Here is a 21,349-nt window from a genome sequence, read left to right as displayed (position 1 = left end):
GTTGAGGCGATGTATATCGCCGCCCGAGAAAAAGACTGCTATGACAGAAATAGAGTTGGCTAAGGATTTAACCTATGAAGAGAGACCATTCAGAATTTTGGATCAGATGGAAAGAGTCAGTCGTAGTAAAACAAGAAAGTTTTACAAGGTTCGCTGGGAGCATCACACAGAGGCAGAAGCCACTTGGGAACGAGAAGAATTTCTAAGGGCACATTACCCAGAATGGTTTTCCCGAGCAACCGAATCTCGAGGACGAGATTCATCCTAAGTGGGGGAGGTTTGTGACAGCCTAGTTTTTGCCCTCTCTTCTTTCTCTGATTTTAGTTGGGTTTTGATTTGAATTTTAGAGTTTGAATCACTTCAGTTGGACTTAAACACTTGGGTACCACCTTGACTTTCACCCAAGTGACTCATTTCTCTCTCTAGCCATCCCTTCTACTCTGATCCACCTCAAAATAATATTATGAATATTTTTCTTAAATGAAAAATATTCATTTTCCCCTCCAAAACCCTAACCAGCCCATTGTGTTCCAAAGCAACCCCAATTTTTCTTGCCCACAAAAAGCTGAGAAAATTCCCAAATATTATTTGAACCCTAAGACACCTTCCTGAGCAAAAATATTGCATCACTTTTTGGAATATTTTTACTACAGAAAATATTTTCAGTTCTAGACAGAAATGGTAGTTTCTACAGCAACTACCATTTTACTTGCTCCAATGCTGCTGAATTTTCTTGTGCTTCACTACATTCCTAGATGATTGCTAAACTCCAAAGCTCAGCTCCCAACTCTTAGTATTTTGACCATAGTAAGCTCTCAAAGTTACTGTCCAGAAACTTACCTCGTAGTGAAACTCCATCTTACTGCGCTTGAGCTCAACTCAAAGGGTTGGAACCACTCAAACCACGAAGGACTACACGCCATACATGAAGTCTAAGCTTAGCGCGGCCTGATGTCATAGTTCGAGCGGTGACCGCGTTCATCCAGGCGTGCTGGCATGCAGCCGACGCGCTCTGCGACGCGCCTGAGCCGCTATTGAGCGCGTGCTCACTTCCCCGCCTACCGCGCCTTGCCAATCTTTGCCACGATCATCGTCCCGACTCCCTTAACTCCCTCCTGGCGCTCGTTGATGCCGGAGCTCGCCGCAGCGAGCATGGGCGCGGTCCGGCCAACCCAACAGTGCGCTGCGCACTGTGTTCGTCGCCTTCCCCTCGTTCCTGTGCTCGTCGCCGCCCGCCTACAGTGCCCGCGTGAGCTGCGTCGCCTTCCCCCTCGCTCACTGACACCATTCGACGCCGGGCGCTGTGTCCAGGTGTCCTCCGCCGGAGCCCGAACCCCTCATCTCGCTCGGCTATATATACCGCTCTCCCCAGCCCTCTCGAGCATCATTCACTCCTCTCACACACTCCACAAACCAGTAGGAAGCCGTAGCCCGGACGGGCAGGCCTCGGGCCGCCGTCCCCGAGCTTGAGCTCGCCGACGATCCCCTGGGGTCGTCCCCGCATCTCCAGCCCTTCCCAAGCCCGGGCCACCCTTCCAGAGGCTCCGCCGTGCTTCAGTGGTGCCGTCCAGCCCGATTGGAGCCACTTGTGGCGCCTCTGGTCGCCGTCATCTCCAACTCCGGCGACCTCCGCTCTCTGTCACCGCTGGAGAGGCCCGTTCCGACGCCGTCCGACCACCCCTACCTAATCTATGGGTACGGGCAGGTGCGCCTTCGTCTTCTCTTTCGATCCATCCCTTTAGCTCGGGCCAAGACGCCCTCCTCGCCGGCGTGAGCTCCGGCAATGCTCCGCCGTGCTCTGTTTCCCTCCCCCTCCCTCTCACCTGGCTAGCGGGGCCCGCTAGTTAGCCAGTCTGGCCGCTCCCGAAGCGATACGAGTGGAGGCGCCCCGCGGGTTACGCCTTCGACGTCACCCCCCAGTTCTGTTTTTATTTTAATCAAATTCAAAATATTCCAGAGAGCTTCAAACAACCACAACTTTTTAACCATAAGTCCAAATGAATTGATTCTTGTTGCATTGTGTTCTTTATGAAAAGATCTAGCAGCTCACCAAAAATGAGATTTTTCTATGCTGTCTAGATTTCCTGGTGAATTTCAGAGTGTTTCTTGATGATTTCTTTTTGTGTTTATAATTGTTTTCAGAAGGTGAAGCTTGTCTTGAGGATCACCAAGAGGAGTGTGAACCTCATCTGCACTAAGGCAAGCCACATCAACATTTTCATTGTCATTGCAATATTTATGATTTTCAGCTTGAACAAATGATTTAATCCATGCATTTAAATCACTAAAATAAATAAATATATATTCTATTGGATGCTTGTTTAAGTTGATATGGTTAGTTTACAGAAGTTTAAAACTAACTAAGCTAGTTTAAGACATTAGAAGTAATATTTGCTTATGACGAAGTAATTTGTTTATGAAAAAGAATTAGTTGGCTTAATATTTTCTTGAGTAAGGAAAGAAGTTTGCTAAGATATTGTCATGGTTAATTTGCTAAGCAAACATAACCAGATAGGTGTTATGAGTTAGTGATATCTATGCTTAGTACTTGATGAGGTTGACCCAGTTATTTCTGATGATGTGTGGTGCATATTTGTTAGTGTTGCATTTTCATGGCATATCATGACACCGATTACTTTCACTTTAAGTTGAACCTGTTAATAACTCAACTTGAACATATCGTTGATCGGGTCATAGTGCCATTGAATCGACTTTTTCCCCAGTGCAACCACATTTGCCTTTGTGGGAAGGCCTTTATTCGGTCCGTTGTCATGCCTCTGGTCGGTGCCTCCAATGAGGGAAGGTTATGGGCGTGCGTTACCCTGGCCCGGTAAGCAGACATAACCTTGTGTGCCCGTTGTTCTTATGGTACCTTGTCCCCGTTTGGGACCGTTTATGTTTTGCCACGACGGTGGCCGTTGGTGTCTTTGGTAGGCACGGGGCCACCCAGGACTTAGCCCGGTGGGGAGTGAGTCGGAGTGGCCGGGAGAGTGTCATGGCAATGGAGGGGTTCTGTCGGAATGCTGTTGGTCCAACCGAATGGGAGTGCGAGGCCATGGGTTCCGTGGTGTGGGTACAGTGCGCTACCTCTGCAGAGTGTATTAAATCTATCGATAGCCGAGTCCATGGTTACGGACATGCTCGAAAGTAGGTCACACCATGGGTCAACGTTTAAATAAATTTTGCACACTAAGGTAATAACTTTGCACTGTTGAAAGGGATGGTTGAGAAATCATCTTGATGCTGGAGGCCAAGTATTTGGTTAGATTGTGATCCGAGTAAGATCACCGTTGGGTTACGAGGTAACCCGATCAAAGACCAAGATGTTGGTCTGTTTGTGATCCAAGAGATCACCGTTTGGTAAGCAAGTCCGAGAGACTTAAGGCACGAGATTATGATCACTACATCCCTAGTATGATTTTGCATTAATGATTCAATTGGTCAATTATCATGATATTGTTTGTCATTATGTTTATGCTTGTTGTGAGCTTGCAAGTACATTCAATGTACTGACCTGGCGTGTCATGCCAGCTTTCAGGAAAGTCTCGTTGGAAAGGAGTGCTGTCCGAGTCTAGATCGTGTCCACATCGGTGTCCCTGTGCTATGGAGTTCCGCTTCGTCGTCGTTCCGCTGCCGCGTAGTTGTCACGATCAAGATCCCTTTATGTTCACTAAATAATGTACATATTGTTCAGCCGCACTGTGTGTGCCGCTTGGCCTCGCAACTTGTTGTAATATGAACCATGTTCCGCTAGTATCAATAAAGCGGTTGCTTTCTGTACCAAGATGTTGTGTGTTGCCAGAAGACATGGTCTCTGGGCTGGCAATACAAGGTAAACCAGTTGCTCTGAGCCGGGGTGCCACATTTTGTTTCTTATACTAACGGATCTCACGAAGGTTTTGTTGAGTTTTGTGTGATTGAAGTTTTCAAGTTTTGGGTTATGTTACGATGGATGAAGGAATGAGGAGTAAGAAGAGCCTAAGCTTGGGGATGCCCCGGCATCCCAAGCTATTATCCAAAGAGAGCAAGAAACTAAGCTTGGGGATGCCCCGAGTGGCATCCCCTCTTTCTTCTAACGACCATCGGTATTTTACTCGAAGCTATATTTTTATTCATCACATACTATGAGTTTTTCTTGGAGCGTATTGAGTGATATGAGTCTTTGCTTGTTTTGTTTTGTTTTGCGTTTTAAGTCTTGATTCCTTGCTGGACACACCTATTTGAGAGAGCCAAAATTATGCAATGACTTGTTAGAATTGCTCTCTATGCTTCACTTAAATTTTTTCTGAGCTATGGATTTGCTCTAGTGCTTCACTTATATCTTTTTGAGCACGGTGTGCTTAGTTATTTTTGAAGAAATTCTCTCTTGCTTCGCTTAAATTAATTTGATAGAAAGAAATGTTATGTTCATGATCTTCACTTATATTTGTTTGAGCTTATCAAAAGCAACACATGAAAATTAGTCCCAAAGTGATAGATATCCAAGAAGGATATAATAAAAACTTTCATGATGATCATTGGACAAAATAAACTTGATTCTTAGTAATAGTTTTGAGATATGATGATGTGATATGTGAGTCATCTTGATGAGTAATTATGCTTTAGTAAGAATATTGGTGTTAAGGTTTGTGATTCCCTATGCAAGCATGGAAGTCAATAGTCATGCAATGAAATTATATCCTACTTGTGGTGCATTATTCGATGTTAATTATGCTTAATGCTCACTTATGAGATTATTCGTTTCTTGGTTGGTCGCTTGTCAATCTTTTGCTAGCCTTCATTTTGCACTAAGTATGATCACTACTTGTGCATCCAAAAACCTTTAAACCAGTTTTGCCACATGAGTCCACTATATCTACCTATATGCGGTATTCTTTTGCCGTTCTAAGCAAATTTGTATGTGCCATCTCTAATTTTCAAAATGAACTTCTCTTTTGTGTGCTCGTACCGCTCGCGAGGTGGTGATGGGTGGCTAATATTTTCCATGCTAGATGTGTTATTCTCACGATGAGTGTTTATTCACTTGTCATTGCACGAGAGTAAGGCAAAGGTATTAGGGATGCCTAGTCCCGAAATGAAAAATGAATTTACTTTATGTTGTCAAATAATAAATTCCTTGGAAAGTGTTGGTATGGAGGGCAACCGTGGATACGGCTAGCCATGGAAAGTGAAAGTATGGTTGAAAAAGGAATAAACTTTATTTTCTATTTGGGAACCGCCTGTGATATATCTAGCATGGAAAGTGTTGGGAACTCTAAGTCGTTTTCGTTGGTGGGAAAAGCACACCTCCCAAAATGTTTTTATCTCTAAGTTTCTCGCTTTGAGCTCTGGCACCTCTACAAATCCCTACTCCCCTCCGCGAAGGGCCTTACTTTTACTTTATGCAATTTTTATTTCTGAATTTGAGTCTCCATCTTCTCTTATAAAGCACCAACTAGGGAGCACTATGATCGTACTTGAGCATTGGGTGTAGCTAATATGGGAGTGTGTTTCATGAATGGATCAATGATTGAGCATGATGGGCTAGGGATAACTTATTTTAGCATTGATATTTTGAAAGACTTGGTTGCTTGTTGATATGCTTGAGTATTTAAGTTATCATGTCAAAACTAGACTATTGCTTTGAACAATATAAAAGTCCAAATGTCCATGCTATAAAGAAAAGAATATGAGATGACATGTTAGGCAACATTCACATCAAAAATTCTGTTTTTATCATTTACCTACTCGAGGACGAGTAGGAATTAAGCTTGGGGATGCTGATACGTCTCCAATGTATCTATAATTTTTTATTGTTCCATGCTGTTATATTATCAATCTTGGATGTTTTATAATCATTTTATATCGTTTTTTGGTACTAACCTATTTACATAGTGCCAAGTGCCAGTTGCTGTTTTCTGCATGTTTTTTACATCGTAGGAAATCAATACCAAACGGAGTACAAATGCAACAAAACTTTTTGTGGATTTTTTTGGACCAGAAGACATCCAATGGGCCGGAGAAGCGCTTGGGGGGTGCTTTGAGGGGAGCACAACCCGCCAGGGCGTGCTAGGAGGCCCAAGCGCGCCCTGGTGGGTTGTGCCCACCTTGGGTGCCCCCTGAACCGCCTCGTTGTTCTATAAATACCCCAATATTCCAGAAACCCTAGGGGAGTCGGCAAAAATCAATTCCAGCTGTCGCAGAGTCCAGAACCACCAGATCCAATCTAGAAACCATCACTGAGGGGTTCACCACTTCCATCGGTGCCTCTCCGATGATGCGTGAGTAGTACTTTGTAGACCTTCGGGTCCGTAGTTAGTAGCTAGATGGCTTCCTCTCTCTCGTTTGGTTCTCAATACAATGGTCTCTTGGAGATCCATATGATGTAACTCTTTTTGCGGTGTGTTTGTTGGGATCAGATGAACTTGGAGTTTATGATCAGATCTATCTTTTTATCCATGAAAGTTATTTGAGTTTCTTTGATCTCTTATATGCATGATTGCTTATAGCCTCGTATTTCTTCTCCCACATTTGGGTTTTGTTTGGCCAACTTGATCTATTTATCTTGCAATGGGAAGAGGTGCTTTGTAGTGGGTTCGATCTTATGGTGCTTGATCCTAGTGACAGAAGGGGAACCGACACGTATGTCGTTGCTACTATGGATAAAACGATGGGGTCTATTTATACATAAATAGATCTTGTCTACATCATGTCATCGTTCTTATTGCATTACTCCGTTTCTCCATGAACTTAATACACTAGATGCATGCTGGATAGCGGCCGATGTGTGGAGTAATAGTAGTAGATGCAGGCAGGAGTCGGTCTACTAATCTTGGACGTGATGACTATATAATGATCATTGCCTGGATATCGTCATGGTTATTTGAAGTTCTATCAATTTCCCAACAGTAATTTGTTTACCCACCGTTTGCTATTTTTCTCGAGAGAAGCCACTAGTGAAACCTACGGCCCTCGGGTCTCTTTATCATATTATAATTGCCTTTGCGATCTATTTTCCTTTGCTTTTATTTTCAGATCTATTAAAACAAAAATAAAAATACCTTGCTGCAATTTATTCCTATTTTATTTTATTTGGCGTTCGATCTATCAATCTACTACAATTCATTCTCGTCCATTTGCCAATTTCTGGCGCCGCTACCCGAAAGGGATTGGCAACCCCTTTTACACGTCGGGTTGCGAGTATTTGTTATTTGTGTGCAGGTGTTGTTTACGTTGTGTTGCTTGGTTCTCATACTGGTTCGGTAACCTTGGTTTCATCACTGAGGGAAATACCTACCGCTGTTGTGCTGCATCAACCCTTCCTCTTTGGGGAAATACCGACGTAGCTTCAAGCCGCATCAGAGAATTAGAGGGAGGAGACTAAAACCACACTTGGTTTCTAATTATGAGGACAAGAGGATTAGACTAGCTCTAATCAGTCAACTAGGACGAACTAGAACTAGAACTACAAGAACTAGAGGAGGCTCCAAAACTTGTATGTTCAAATGAGCAAAATCCTCATGTATATATATGTTGGAGGGGGAGGAGAGGGCAGCCACCAAGGGGGAAAAGTTTCCCCCTTGGGGCACTGGCCTAGGAGGGGGAGTCTGACTCCTCCCCCTTCTCCCAATTCGGCCACCTTCCTTAGGGAAGGAGGCACTTTCCCACTTGGGCCTTTTTGGCCCAAGTTGCCTTCTACCTCGTGGCTTTTTTAGGCCCGTTGATATTTAAATTAAATATAAAATGTTCTAAACACTTCTAGACCTATATATATGTGTGTGAAAATACACCCTACCACCTAGGAGTAGTTACCCCACATATCTCATATACTATCATGTGGTACTACATATACTACTTTATCATTTTAAGTATGTTTATATAGTATATATAAGATAATTCAAAATGAGTTACATGAAAAAATTGCAAGTTTGCCCATGGTTTTTACTATATTTGTGAAATACGTACATATTTATACGTAAAAAGAGCGTATTTAAAATATGATACATACTATTTAAAAAGTAGTATATATATACTATCTAAACATTTTTATATACTACATGCTACACGTATATACTCTTCGATTTGACAGATACTACATACAACATACAAAACTAAAGGGGTGATAACTACCACTAATGGTAGCAAAAATTTGTCATATATATAGGAGAATACATCTCCAAGAACTTTTTCCACCTATATATAATCACCGGTATTACCCGATACTCTGAAATGCTCCTGGATCCTCTCGGAATTATTTACGAATATTCATGAAATAATTCCAAAAATATATTCTGATGACTCCCATCCTACTAACACTCAACAGATCGTGACTGCCTTAAGCTTGTGACCCCATAGGTTCGGTAACTCACAGACTTGGACAAACCCGTTCGTTCAATGAGACAACGGCCCATGGACGTCCCTATTGGTCCCTGTGAGTACACGAATGATATTCGAGTCAACCTTTGGTTATTATGTGATGTTCCCTTTGTTTTGTGATACTTCACAAAACCCGGGATGCATAGATATCCTCCTGACTCATCACCATGTGATACGTCTCCAACGTATCTATAATTTTTGATTGTTCTGTGCTGTTATATTATCATTCTTGGATGTTTTACAATCATTTTGTAGCAACTTTATATCATTTTTTGGGACTAACCTATTGTCATAGTGCCCAGTTCCAGTTGCTGTTTTTGCTAGTTTTTTACTTCGGAGAAAATTAATACCAAACGGAGTCCAAACGCAGCGAAACTTTTTAGAGAATTTTTCTGGACCAGAAGACACAAGATGGGCCAAAGAACTACCAGAGGGGTTCCCCAAGGGGGGCACAACCCACCTGGGCGTGCCTGGGGGCCCAGGCGCGCGCTGGTGGGTTGTGCCCACCTCGGTGGCCTCCTACACCGCCTCTTTGCTCTATAAATACCCCAATATTCCAGAAACCCTAGGGGAGTCGACGAAAATCAATTCCAGCCGCCGCAAGTTCTAGAACCACCAGATCCAATATAGACACCATCACGGACAGGTTCATCATCCTCATTGGAGCCTCTCCGATGATGCGTGAGTAGTTCATTGCAGACCTACGGGCCCGTAGTTAGTAGCTAGATGGCTTCCTCTCTCTCTCTCTCTCTCTCTCTCTCTCTCTCTCTCTCTTTTGTTTCTCAATACAATGGTCTCTTGGAGGTCTACTTGATGTAACTCTTTTTGCGGTGTGTTTGTTGGGATCCGATGAACTTTGAGTTTATGATCAGATCTATGTTTTTATCCATGAAAGTTATTTGAGTCTTTTGATTTCTTATATGCATGATTACTTATAGCCTCGTATTTCTTCTTCAAATTTTAGGTTTAGTTAGGCCAACTAGATCGATTTTTCTTGCCATGGGAAGAGGTGTTTTGTGATGGCTTCGATCTTACGGTGCTTGATCCCAGTGACAGAAGGGGAACCGACACGTATGTATCGTTGCTATTAAGGATAACAAGATGGGGTCTATTTCTATAAAAATAGATCTTGTCTACATCATGTCATCGTTCTTATTGCATTACTCCATTTCTCCATGGACTTAACACACTAGATGCATGCTGGATAGCGGTTGATGTGTGGAGTAATAGTAGTAGATGCAGGTAGGAGTCGGTCTACGAATCTTGGACTTGATGCCTATATAATGATCATTGCCTGGATATCATCATGATTATTTGAAGTTCTATCAATTTCCCAACAGTAATTTGTTTACCCGCCGTATGCTATTTTTCTCGAGAGAATCCACTAGTGAAATCTTCTTTATTATATTTGCCTTCGAGAACTATTTTTATTTTGCTTTTCTTTTCAGATCTATTAATCCAAAAATACAAAAATACCTTGCTGTAATTTACTGTTATTTATTTTATCTCGCGTACCCGTGATAGTCTCCATCGTATCTGCTTTTCCAAACTCTTTTGCCCTTGTTTTGGACTCTAATTTGCATGATTTGAATGGAACTAACCCGGACTGACATTGTTTTCAGCAGAATTGCCATGGTGTTATTTTTATGCAGAAATAAAAGTTCTCGGAATAACCTGAAACTTCACGGAGAATATTTTTGGAATTAATAAAAAATATTGGCAAAAGAATCAACCGAGGGGGACCACCCGCTGTCCACAAGGGTGGAGGGCGTGCCCCCCTAGGGCGCGCCGCTGCCTTGTGGGTCCCCTGGACCTCCACCGACCTCAACTCCAACTCCATATATTCACGTTTGGGGAGAAGAAAATCAGAGAGAAGGATTCATTGCGTTTTATGATACGGAGCAGCCACCACCTCCTATTCTTCCTCGGGAGGGCAGATCTGGAGTCCGTTTTGGGCTCCGGAGAGGGGAAATCGTCGCCATCGTCATCATCAACCATCACCAATTTCATGATGCTCACTACCGTGCATGAGTAATTCCATCGTAGCTTGCTGGACGGTTATGGGTTGGATGAGATTTATCATGTAATCGAGTTAGCTTTGTTAGGGTTTGATCCCTAGTATCCACTATGTTCTGAGATTGATGTTGCTATGACTTTGCTATGCTTAATGCTTGTCACTAGGGCCCGAGTGCCATGATTTCAGATCTGAACCTATTATGTTTTCATGAATATATTTGTATTCTTGATCCTATCTTGCAAGTTATAGTCACCTACTACGCATTATGATCCGGCAACCCTGGAGTGACAATAGTCGGGGCACTTCCCGGTGATGACCGTAGTTTGGGGAGTTCATGTTTTCACCAAGTGCTAATGCTTTGGTCCGGTTCTCTATTAAAAGGAGGCCTTACTACCCTTAGTTTCCATTAGGACCCTGCTGCCACGGGAGGGTAGGACAAAAGATGTCATGCAAGTTCTTTTCCATAAGCACGTATGACTATATTCGGAATACATGCCTACATTATATTGATGAATTGGAGCTAGTTCTATGTCACCCTAGGTTATAACTGTTGCATGATGAATGCCATCCGACATAATTATCCATCATTGATCCATTGCCTATGAGCTCTTCACATATTGATCTTTGCTACGTTACTTTGTCGTTGCCACTGTTACAATTGCTACAAAACTGCTACTATTACTTTTGCCACAGTTACCGTTACTTCCATACTACTTTGCTACTAAATACTTTGCTACAGATATTAAGTCTTTCAGGTGTGGTTGAATTGATAACTCAGCTGCTAATACTTGAGAATATTTTTGGCTCCCCTTGTGTCGAATCAATAAATTTGGGTTGAATACTGTACCCTCGAAAACTATTGCGATCCCCTATACTTGTGGGTTATCAAGACCTTTTTCTGGCGCCGTTGCCGGGGAGCGTAGCTCTATTCTCTGAGTCATTTGGCATTTTTATCTGTTGATCACTATGAAGAATTTGAAAGATACTAGAACTAATATTTTTCCCTCTACTACAAGTGGAAGTAAGGAACTGCCATCTAGCTCTACACTTGATTCACCTTCTGTTTTGAGTAAGCTTGCGACACCTACACCTGCTATTGATTCCGATATGTCGCATGTTATTGATGATGCCACTTCTGCTATGAATGATGCTTATGATGCTACTACTTTGCTTGATAAAACTATGCCACTGGGTGAATTACTTGATGAACATCTTGCTAGAGTTAGAACTATTGATTATGCTGACGATGATGATATTTCTGAAACTGGTGATATTATTGAAACTGAAAATTATGATTCTCCTCCTAGATATGAATTGATTAAGGTACCTATGTTGGGAGACGTAGCATGCAATTTCAAAAAATTTCCTACGCTCACGCAAGATCTATCTAGGAGATGCATAGCAACGAGAGGGGGAGAGTGTGTCTACGTACCCTTGTAGACCGAAAGCAGAAGCGTTTGACAACGCGGTTGATATAGTCGAAATTATTCTAGCTCCGACCGATCAAGCACCGAACGTGCGGCACCTCCGAGGTCTGCACACGTTCAACGCGATGATCTCCCTCGCCTTCTTGATCCAGCAAGGTGTCGAGGAAGTAGATGAGTTCTGTCAACACGACGGCCTGGTGACGGTGATGGTGAAGTGATCCGCGCAGGGCTTCGCCTAAGCACCGCGAGAATATGACCGGGGGTGTAAACTGTGGAGGGGGCGCCGCACAAGGATAACAATTGATGTTGTGTGTTCTAGGGGCGCCCCTCCCACACACACACAAACACACACATAGATATATATATATATATATATATATATATATATATATAGAGAGAGAGAGAGAGAGAGAGAGAGAGAGAGATTATTCCATCTGTGCCCCCAATTCTTTAGTTGTGCTCAGTTTTCCCCACGCTCCAAACTTTTGCTCATTTTCCCCAGTCCCTTAGCTGAAACTCTCACAAATGTTCATAGCAGACATTTGTCGTCTTGGCCGTTAACTCTGACTTGTGGGGCCACGTTGGACTCAGCTGACTGTGGCTGTGGCTTCGCTGGTTGGGCCGTGTTTGTGTTCATAGGACGGGCCCGTTAGTTTGTTGGTAATAAATTAAAAAAGCCTGCTATCGATGGATGCAGCCTGCTATGCATGCCCGGCTTTGGCATCGATGCAGCCTGGTATGCATGCGAACGCCGCCACGCACGCATCTAGTGACCTAGCCCTAATCGCATGCATGCATGCCGACACGCACGTATCGATCCGTGCCGCATGGTTGCCGGTGGATCCAGTCGCTCCGCAGCATCGTTTCACGCATCGCAGGCCTACGTGCCGGTGGCAGAAGGGGAAGGCTGCACGCTCGCGTCCATATGTCCAGGCATCGGTTCACGCCGCACGGCTGCCGCTCGATTTAGTTGTGGCATTGATTCACGCAGAGCACGCAGAAGGGGGAGGCAGGCAGACATGCACGCAGAGCACGCTCGCATCGATTCACGTTCACACATTGATGATCGCATGGGTTCACGCACGCACTGAGTCATGATCTACGCCGTTTCCACGTTTACCCTCTTCGTCTCCCCCGACTATTTAAACCGCCCTTCATTGCCTCTTCTTCTACAGATCCATCTGCGCCTCCCCCTTCTCTTCTTCCCCCAAAAGCCAAAGCAAACACTCAGCGAAGCGAGCAAGATGCAGTACAACGGGCCGACGTTCCTCGAGCCGCCCACCGTGCCGGAACGATGGTACCCCGCCAAAATCGTCGTCGAGGCATCGCTCCGCGTGTGGGCGTTCTCACGCTGGAGGGGTAGCACTAAGCTTGCACGGGGGTTCCTCCGTGCGGGCTTCAACCACCTCCCGGCGGGCTCGCCGCCCATGTTCAACCTCGTGGAGCAGCGTCCCCACGCCAACGCTCCAGTGGTAGGGCTCGTCGCCCACTTCACCAACAGGTTCGATGCCTACTACCTGCTCGGCAAGGTGTATTGGTGTGGGTGCGAGTTCATCGCATTCACCACCTATAACATCGTCACCGACTTCGAGAGCGTCTTCCTCGCTCGCAACCGCATGCACAGCCTCCCGTACTACCTCGGCGAGAACGGCCTTGAGGAGGAGCAGTACTGAAGCCGGCGGCGAAGAAGACGGTGAAGCCGGCGGTTAAGGTGAAGACGACGGTGAAGACATGGCGGTGTTGCCCTAGCTACCCTATCTACAATGTAGTGTGAGTTTGGTGTGTGTGTTGCCCAAGCTAGCTACCCTATCAATGTAAGGTTAATTATCTATTGGTGTCATGTTATATGTAAGAACTTGTGTTGCCCTAGCAACCCTATCTAAGTTAAGTTATGTGTGTTATATTAATGCTTTGTTATGTTTGTATTTTGTTTGTCCCAAGTTTAGACACGGCTAATTGACGTGGGCAAAATTAACCAAACTAACTAAAAATGATGTGTTTATAGATGCCTTCTAAAAATAAGAACATATTGTACACGGCTTTGGTTTGGGAGCTCTGTATTTTTTAGGTATTCCAAGAATACTTTGGTTTCCATAAATATTGAAGTATCAACTACTTTGAGATGTTTGGCTTTAGTCAAAAGTGTAGTTTTATATACTTTAATATCTAGAAAACTACACTATTTTTGAAGTATATAAAAAAGAGGGTTGGACCTCTTTTTCCAATACTGAAGTATTGGTTCGCTAGGCATAATAATACCGCGGTTTGCAAATACTTTGATTCTAAAATTACTTCACCGCCAAACTAAGCCAGGTTGTGAGCAAGCAAAACAAAAGCACATACGGTGAAGAGAAATCAAATCAAAAAAATGAAGGGACCCATATAGGAAAGCCAAAAAAATTCCTCAATGAAATAGAAGAGATTAGGCAATCAAATTAATGAAAAAATCAATCAGAAACAAAAAAGAACAAAGAAATCATTCCTAAACAAAAAAAGAAACATCGCTTGTTTCTGGGCCTCATTTATCCTTTGTGGGCCTATTGCAGCTTGATTCTCTTTAGGCCCGCGAACTAGGTTTTTTTTCTAGCAGAACTGACGAACTCGAGGACAAAAGTTTGGCAAGTGCGAGAGAGAAGAGATGAACTTGATGTATATCCCTTGTGCTGCTCAAGTACTTCTTACTGTCATCTGACGAGCTAGGGTATGATCCAACACTCGAGGTTATTAGCTAACAAAATAATCCTATCACTGAACTAGTAGTTGTCTTCTGCCGAAACTGAAAGTGTCGAAACATAACAGTAAACTGCATACATTCAGAGATCGACAATTGCACTAAACAGAGTTGCATTTGAGATAAACAGACTTGGATTGCTAAACAGTGGCAACAACAGTAGACAAACATCTCTAACGAGAGATGGCCATCAAGTAAAAAATTCCTAGAGAAAGTATTCCTAAAGCTATCAGATTGGATTGCTTCTTCAACTCAATCAGCTGCTTGAAGTTCTTGTTCATCTTCTTCAATTCCGTCTTCAGTTCAACATCTACCACTGTCGGGTATTCCGGACGCGCTGCTGTTGCTGGAGCGGCACTGCCATGGGGCAGATTTACGCTGATTGCATTCCTCCTCCAATCCAGCAAGCCCAACCCTTGAAGCCTCTGGATGTAATCATCCATCCACTCAAAATGGTGGCATTTCTTCACGATCTGAAAACGAAATCATGTAACCTAAATCCCAAATCTGACAGATTTTTTGAGAAATTAGAGATAAAGGATGCGAGGAAAACTCAGATCTAACCCGCCCCTTCGGCTTGCTCTCGCATTTGACGAACTCGTGCCCAAAGTTCCCATTCTTCTCCTCCTTCGAAGTCAACCGCTTCAGTGGCGCAGTCCGTGGGCAGTCAGTGCATCGAGTCATCGGCACTGGACCATACACCGGCCACGTGGAACAGGGGGCTGACGGGGAGGTCGATATATCGCCGGAGAGGAAGAAACAGAGGAATTGCTCGAGAGGAAGAAGAACGAGAAGATGGGGAAAGAAACAGAGGAACTGCTCGAGATCTGCTCGATGCCTTTGTCTGTCAGATGGAGAAGAGGAGAAGGGGAAGCTATATTGACGATTTGCCACATTGTATTTTGCAGTTTGAATATTTGAACCAACTCATAACACTAACATGTGGTGGTCATGTGCGAAAAATACAATTTCATATGTAAAGTGGGGCAGATCGTAAAAACCGAGAAGGACAGTGCAGTAGCCAATCAGGATGCAAAACAGCGTCACGCGGATCGCGCATGCCTGCCCCCACATCTGACGGGTGGTGTTTGGCGCTTGGTAGGATCCGACGGCGGACGTTCGACGCTAGGGTTTGGAGCATTTCTGCGGGGTTATGAGCCAGTCAACGGGGTTATTAGGGTTTGACCATATTTCAAATGGCCATAACTAAATTAGAAAAAATCGCAAAAATATAAAAAACGTAGTTCGTCCGTTTATGAGACCTAGTTACCATAAAAAATATAAACTCGGTATAGGGGCGTTTTTTTGAAAAATCATTTTTTGAAGTGATCTGTCGAAATCAAGTCCAAATGTTTTTAAAAAATTCAAAAAAAATCAAAATGTTGTAATTCTTGCGCACATAGCCATCATATGTGACAAGGTTATGAGAAAAAATATAAACTTGGTGTAGGTCATTTTCATGAAAAAAGGCTTCACACAAATGAGCTATCACCTATGAACATGTTCAGAGTTCGTAGAATAGGGAGAGAGGGTTTAGGGTTTGAAAAAAATCAAAAAAATTCAAAAAAAATCAGAAAAATGTCCATATCTTCATTTTGGAGTGAATAAGAAGGATCTGAACTTACTTTTTCATTTTCATATCTAAAACGTGTTATTTGACGGTTTTGAATTAAAAGCATATTTTTTTCAAAAAAAATGTAGTAATATGAATATTAATCAATAAATAGTGAGACTTCGTTTTTACCCTATATATATGGAACAAGTGTTAATAAAAATATATATGCCTCATTTAGACAAGGTCAAAAAAACTTGATTCAAATAGGGCTGTTTACCCTAGCTTTCGAGCTCGTTTCTAGCACATTTCTCATTCGGACTGTTCACCTACGAATATTGGACTTCAAATGCTCGATCAAATACACCGCACAGAGCAATGAACCTCCAATGTTCAACTTCAACTTTGGCTCGAATCCAAATTTTGGCCCAAATTCAAATATTGATTTAAATTCAAATTTTGATGGAAATTTGAATTCTGACTCAAATAAGAAACCAAAGTAGAAGCAACATTATTACAACTGATAAGTTTTCACAGTAGCTCAAATCTACCAAGTTTTAAGATGCCAACATCTTAATACAAATCTACCAAGTTTTAAGCGATCGACTCGCCCTCAAATTGACAACACAAACATTTCCCAACAACTTAATTCAAATTTTCGACTTGCTCCTTGTGTTTGCAGCTGGCTTCACCGTCTTGCTCCTGGTTTCCCTAGTTGAGATGCTCTTTTCTTTCAGACTCTTGTTCCTTTTGATCTTTACTTGGGGTTTTCGCCGTGGAGGTGCTGATGGAGTAGTTCCACTCGCCGAGCACTTGACGACCATTTGACGGTCATCTATGGGTTCAGTAATCTTTAAAGGCACAATTGGAAAAATTACCCCCTCCTCTTCCTCTCTTATAGCTTCAAAACCATCAAAGGCCATGGTTTCAAAATCTTCGGCTTCTTCATCTCTTAGCCTTTTCTCCCTAGAGCTGGTAAATAAAATTATAAGCCATAGGCAAAAAAGAGAACAAATGCAAACAAAAGGGTAGCTGCATTCTACAAATGCAAACACATACCAAGATGCTTCATTTGCTGCTGTATTCTCACTGCATCTTCAGTCTCCATTGCTACTGCATTCTCCTCTGCATCTTCAGTCTCCATTGCTGCTGCATTCTCCTCTGCATTGGCTGATGTCCATCTTTCCTCCTCTCCAAATGATGCATCCACTGCATTGGTACAAAGCCTAGCAATATGCCCCAGAACTCCGCATTTTTTGCAAGCACGCTTCTTTTGTAGACGACCCTCCTCACCAGCTCTAATCCTCTGGTTCCTTGGTCTTCCTGGTGGTCTAGTAATGACAGGAGCGTGGAGTTTGAACCCTGGATCTACTATGTTCCATTGATATTTCCCCAAGAGTGCAGGCACATTGTCAGCATAAGCAGCCATAAATTTGGCAACGGAGAAATACTCAGAGCAATATTGATCAACTTCACCATCTGCACCCCCGATAACGGTCATCAGATGTAGGGCATGTCTGCATGGCTTCCCACAGATCTACCATTGCCTACAAGTACATTCTCTAGTACTTAGGTTCACAGGATACCTCCATACCCTATTTTTAGTGTCAGTATAGGTAACCTCTCCCTCATATGTACCAGATCGAATACATTTCATCTTCAGTCCTCTTGCCTTCAAGTGCAATGCCTTAATCAGTGATGGGAGCATCTGATGACCAACATATTGTGTTTCTGCAATTCTTTTGCGAAGAGCCATCTTTATCATGATCATCTGCCTCATCTTGTCAAATGCTTGCCACAACAAGAGCCCTTTCACTGACTTGAACTTTGAATTGAAGCATTCTGCAAGGTTACTGGTCACATAATCTACTTTGCAGATTTCGTTGAATTTGCTTCTTGACCACACCTTGCCATGATGTGCATCCATGTACTCCTTCACAAGAGGATTTTGAGCATACAACACTCTCAAATGGTGTTCATGCTTCCTTTTGCTGCATGTGTATGATGCTGGCCATAAGTTCTCATCATAAACTTTACCTTTGAACTTCTTTTTGAAATTATGCGCTAGGTGTCGCATACATTCCCTATGCTCCACTCCAGGGAATACAATTTCTACTGCACTCTCTAAACCCTTGCAAGCATCTGTGTGTATAGCTAAACCTGGGGGTGTGCCTATAATGTTGCGCAACTGCTGCAGAAACCAGACCCAACTTTCCTCAGACTCTGCCTCCACCACACCAAATGCAACTGGGAATAGCCAGTTGTGTCCATCAACTGCAGAAGCTGCTACTAGCTGTCCTCTCCATCTTCCAGTCAAATGTGTAGCATCTACAGCCAAATAGGGCCTGCAACCATCTAGAAACCCCTGCCAGCAAGCCTTGAAACAAACAAAAGCCCTTCTGAAGCACTCCTTCTCAAATGACTTCCCTTTTATTTTGAATGGAACTGTATGCTTGTCAATCTCTACAACACTCCCTGGACTTGCCATCTCCACTTCAGCTTTGAAAGTGTAAAGCAGCTGAAAACTGTCATTCCATTGACCATTAATTCTGTCAAGAGCCTTTTCCCTAGCATTGAAAATTCTCATGTAAGGAATTTCTATCTTGTACTTCTCAAAAAGCTTCCCATGGAGTGCTGTTGGACCAAGTCCAGGTTCTTCTCTCAGCCAATCCAATATAGCATCTGCCACCCACCTAGTTTTTGCTAGCTTGGTTTTGGCCTTCCCTCTCCCCCTCCATGTGGACAGGTGTGCTTGTGTGGGTTTTTCTTTATCTGAAACAAAATAAAAGGGTAAAAACAGTTAAGAAACCTTACTCAATGATCTGAAACTAAATTACTAACTGAACTTGGATTACCTGAATATATTTGCTCTTTCTCATACGAGATGCATGCAACTTCCACCTACACCTAGGATATGGACAAAAAATTGTGAACCTTGCTGGCTCACTCCTTTTAATCTTATAGGTGTTTTCCGATATAATGCACCATGTTGTCACTGCATTCCGACAGTCCACCATTGATTGGAAAGTGGTACCTACACTAAGCTCAGGTTTTCCCTGTTCCACTCAATTGTTGGCATGTCATCACCATCGTATTCATCCTCGATTAAGCTGTCCATGTTCTCCACCTTCTCTTCATCGTTAGTGTCATCAAACCTAGCTTGGCTGATGGGCTCCTCCGTATATTCATCATCCACTGCTTGTTGACTGGCTACATCGACCCGTTTAGGGAACATCATCTCGTCTTCATCATCATCTGTAGGCACTGCCTCGTCAGGTTCTGCATCTTCTTCTACACCAACTGCAGAAGGTACACGAGAAGCAGCAGCTGAATCAGAACCAGAATTGGCAGCAGGCATGTTGTGGCTCCATGAACCACTTGCTTTACTTGGTGTCGACCTACAAGGAGTGCCGGGGTGCTGGCTATTAGCAGAGACAGATGATGTCTGAACTCCCTTCCCCTTCGCCCGTTCTGCGCGTGGCTGAAGCACATCGATTTGGAGTTTACCGAATCGGCAGCCAGCAATCCCAGCAAAAAGCAACGGCATATGATCGTCGCAAGTTAGTGGGAGAAATCTTTGCTCGTCACTGCTGAAGTAATTCAGTTCAACAGCATCGGCATCACTCCAGGGATAGGTGTTTTGGAGCTCAGCTCGCAAATCTTTGAAAGATATGCTGGTTTCTACCACTTTGGGATAGAAAAATGATGAAATCAAATGCGGTTTAGTGCCACGCAACACACTAGTTTCCATTCTAATCGCCAGCCGGAAAGCCAGCGCGGGATCAATCCTATTTTGTTGAAACAAAGGCTTCAGTTAGCCGGGTAAAATCGAGCACAAATTCGAACGATTCAGCAAACAGAAGTCAAATACGGCCTACAATATGACTTAGAACGTCAATTCAAGAGGAAACGATGCTTACCCAGGTTTAATCCGTGAATTATCTGCCGCGGATTCGACCCAATCCTCTCCAGGGTCGACTGCCTTCCGGGCGTCCTCACTCAACATCGCTATGTAATCCTAGATGGGGAGGTGGGCTATATCTGGCAGAGATGCGGCGTCGCCGACGAACGGAATAGGGGCATATGGTGGAGGAAACAACTGCGGTGGACGCGGCACGACGCCGGCGGAGGGGGCGGGGCGGCGCGGTGCGGTGCGGCCTGTCTAGATCTGTTTCAGATTTAGACAAGCTGCCCAATACGTGTCTCCTTGCGGTCCCACCCGTCAGCAAGCAACGGTCAGACGAAGACTCGGCCCCACTCGTCAGCAATTAACGGTCAATGGACGGTCTAGATGGCAAACGCCCGCTATGACCATTTGTGAGAGTTTCAGCTAAGGAAGAGGGGAAAAGTGAGCAAAAGTTTGGAGCATGGGGAAAAGTGAGCACAACTAAGGAACCAGGGGCACTAATTTAAATATCCCATATATATATGTGGGGGAGAGGGGAGGCAGCCAAGGGGCACCCTAGGGTTGGCCGCTGCCTACTAGGGGCCCTGCCTTGCCCTGCGCCCCCCTTTCCATGTATGCATGAAGGGGAAGCAAAGAGGGGGGTGAGGGAAGGAAGTGGAATCCTAATCCACACTTTCCTTTCCCTTCCCCCCTTTCCTTCTCCTCCTCCTATAGCCTTATAGGGCGCCCCAACCCCTTGTGGGCTAGTGTGTTCCTTCAGAAGGCCCATATGGCCCATAGGATTGCCGGGGGTACCCGAAACACCTTCCAGTGACCCGATAAGTACCCGATACCCTCCGGAACACTTCCGGTGTCCGAATACCATCGTCCTATATATCAATCTTTACCTCTCGACCATTTAGAGACTCCTCATCATGTCCGTGATCTCATCTGGGACTCTGAACAACATTCACTTACCAAATCACATAACTCATATAATACTAAATCGTCATCGAACGTTAAGCGTGCGGACCCTTCGGGTTCGAGAACTATGTAGACATGATGGAGACACCTCTCCGGTCAGTAACGAATAGCGGAACCTGGATTCTCATATTGGCTCCCACATATTCTACGAAGATCTCTATCGGTCGAACCGTTATGACAACATGTGTTATTCCCTTTGTCATCGGTATGTTACTTGCCCGAGATTCGATCGTCGGTATCCACATACCTAGTTCAATCTCGTTACTGGCAAGTCTCTTTACTTGTTCCGTAATACATAATCTTGTAACTAACTCATTAGTCACTTTGCTTGCAAGGCTTCTTATGATATGCATTACCGAGAGGGCCCGGAGATACCTCTCCGATACTCGGAGTGACA

This window comes from Triticum aestivum, chromosome 2D, assembly GCF_018294505.1.
Source record: "Triticum aestivum cultivar Chinese Spring chromosome 2D, IWGSC CS RefSeq v2.1, whole genome shotgun sequence".
In the NCBI taxonomy this organism is placed as follows: Eukaryota; Viridiplantae; Streptophyta; class Magnoliopsida; order Poales; family Poaceae; genus Triticum; species Triticum aestivum.
The sequence above is the reverse complement of the archived record's forward strand: the minus strand, read 5'-3'. Positions refer to the sequence as shown.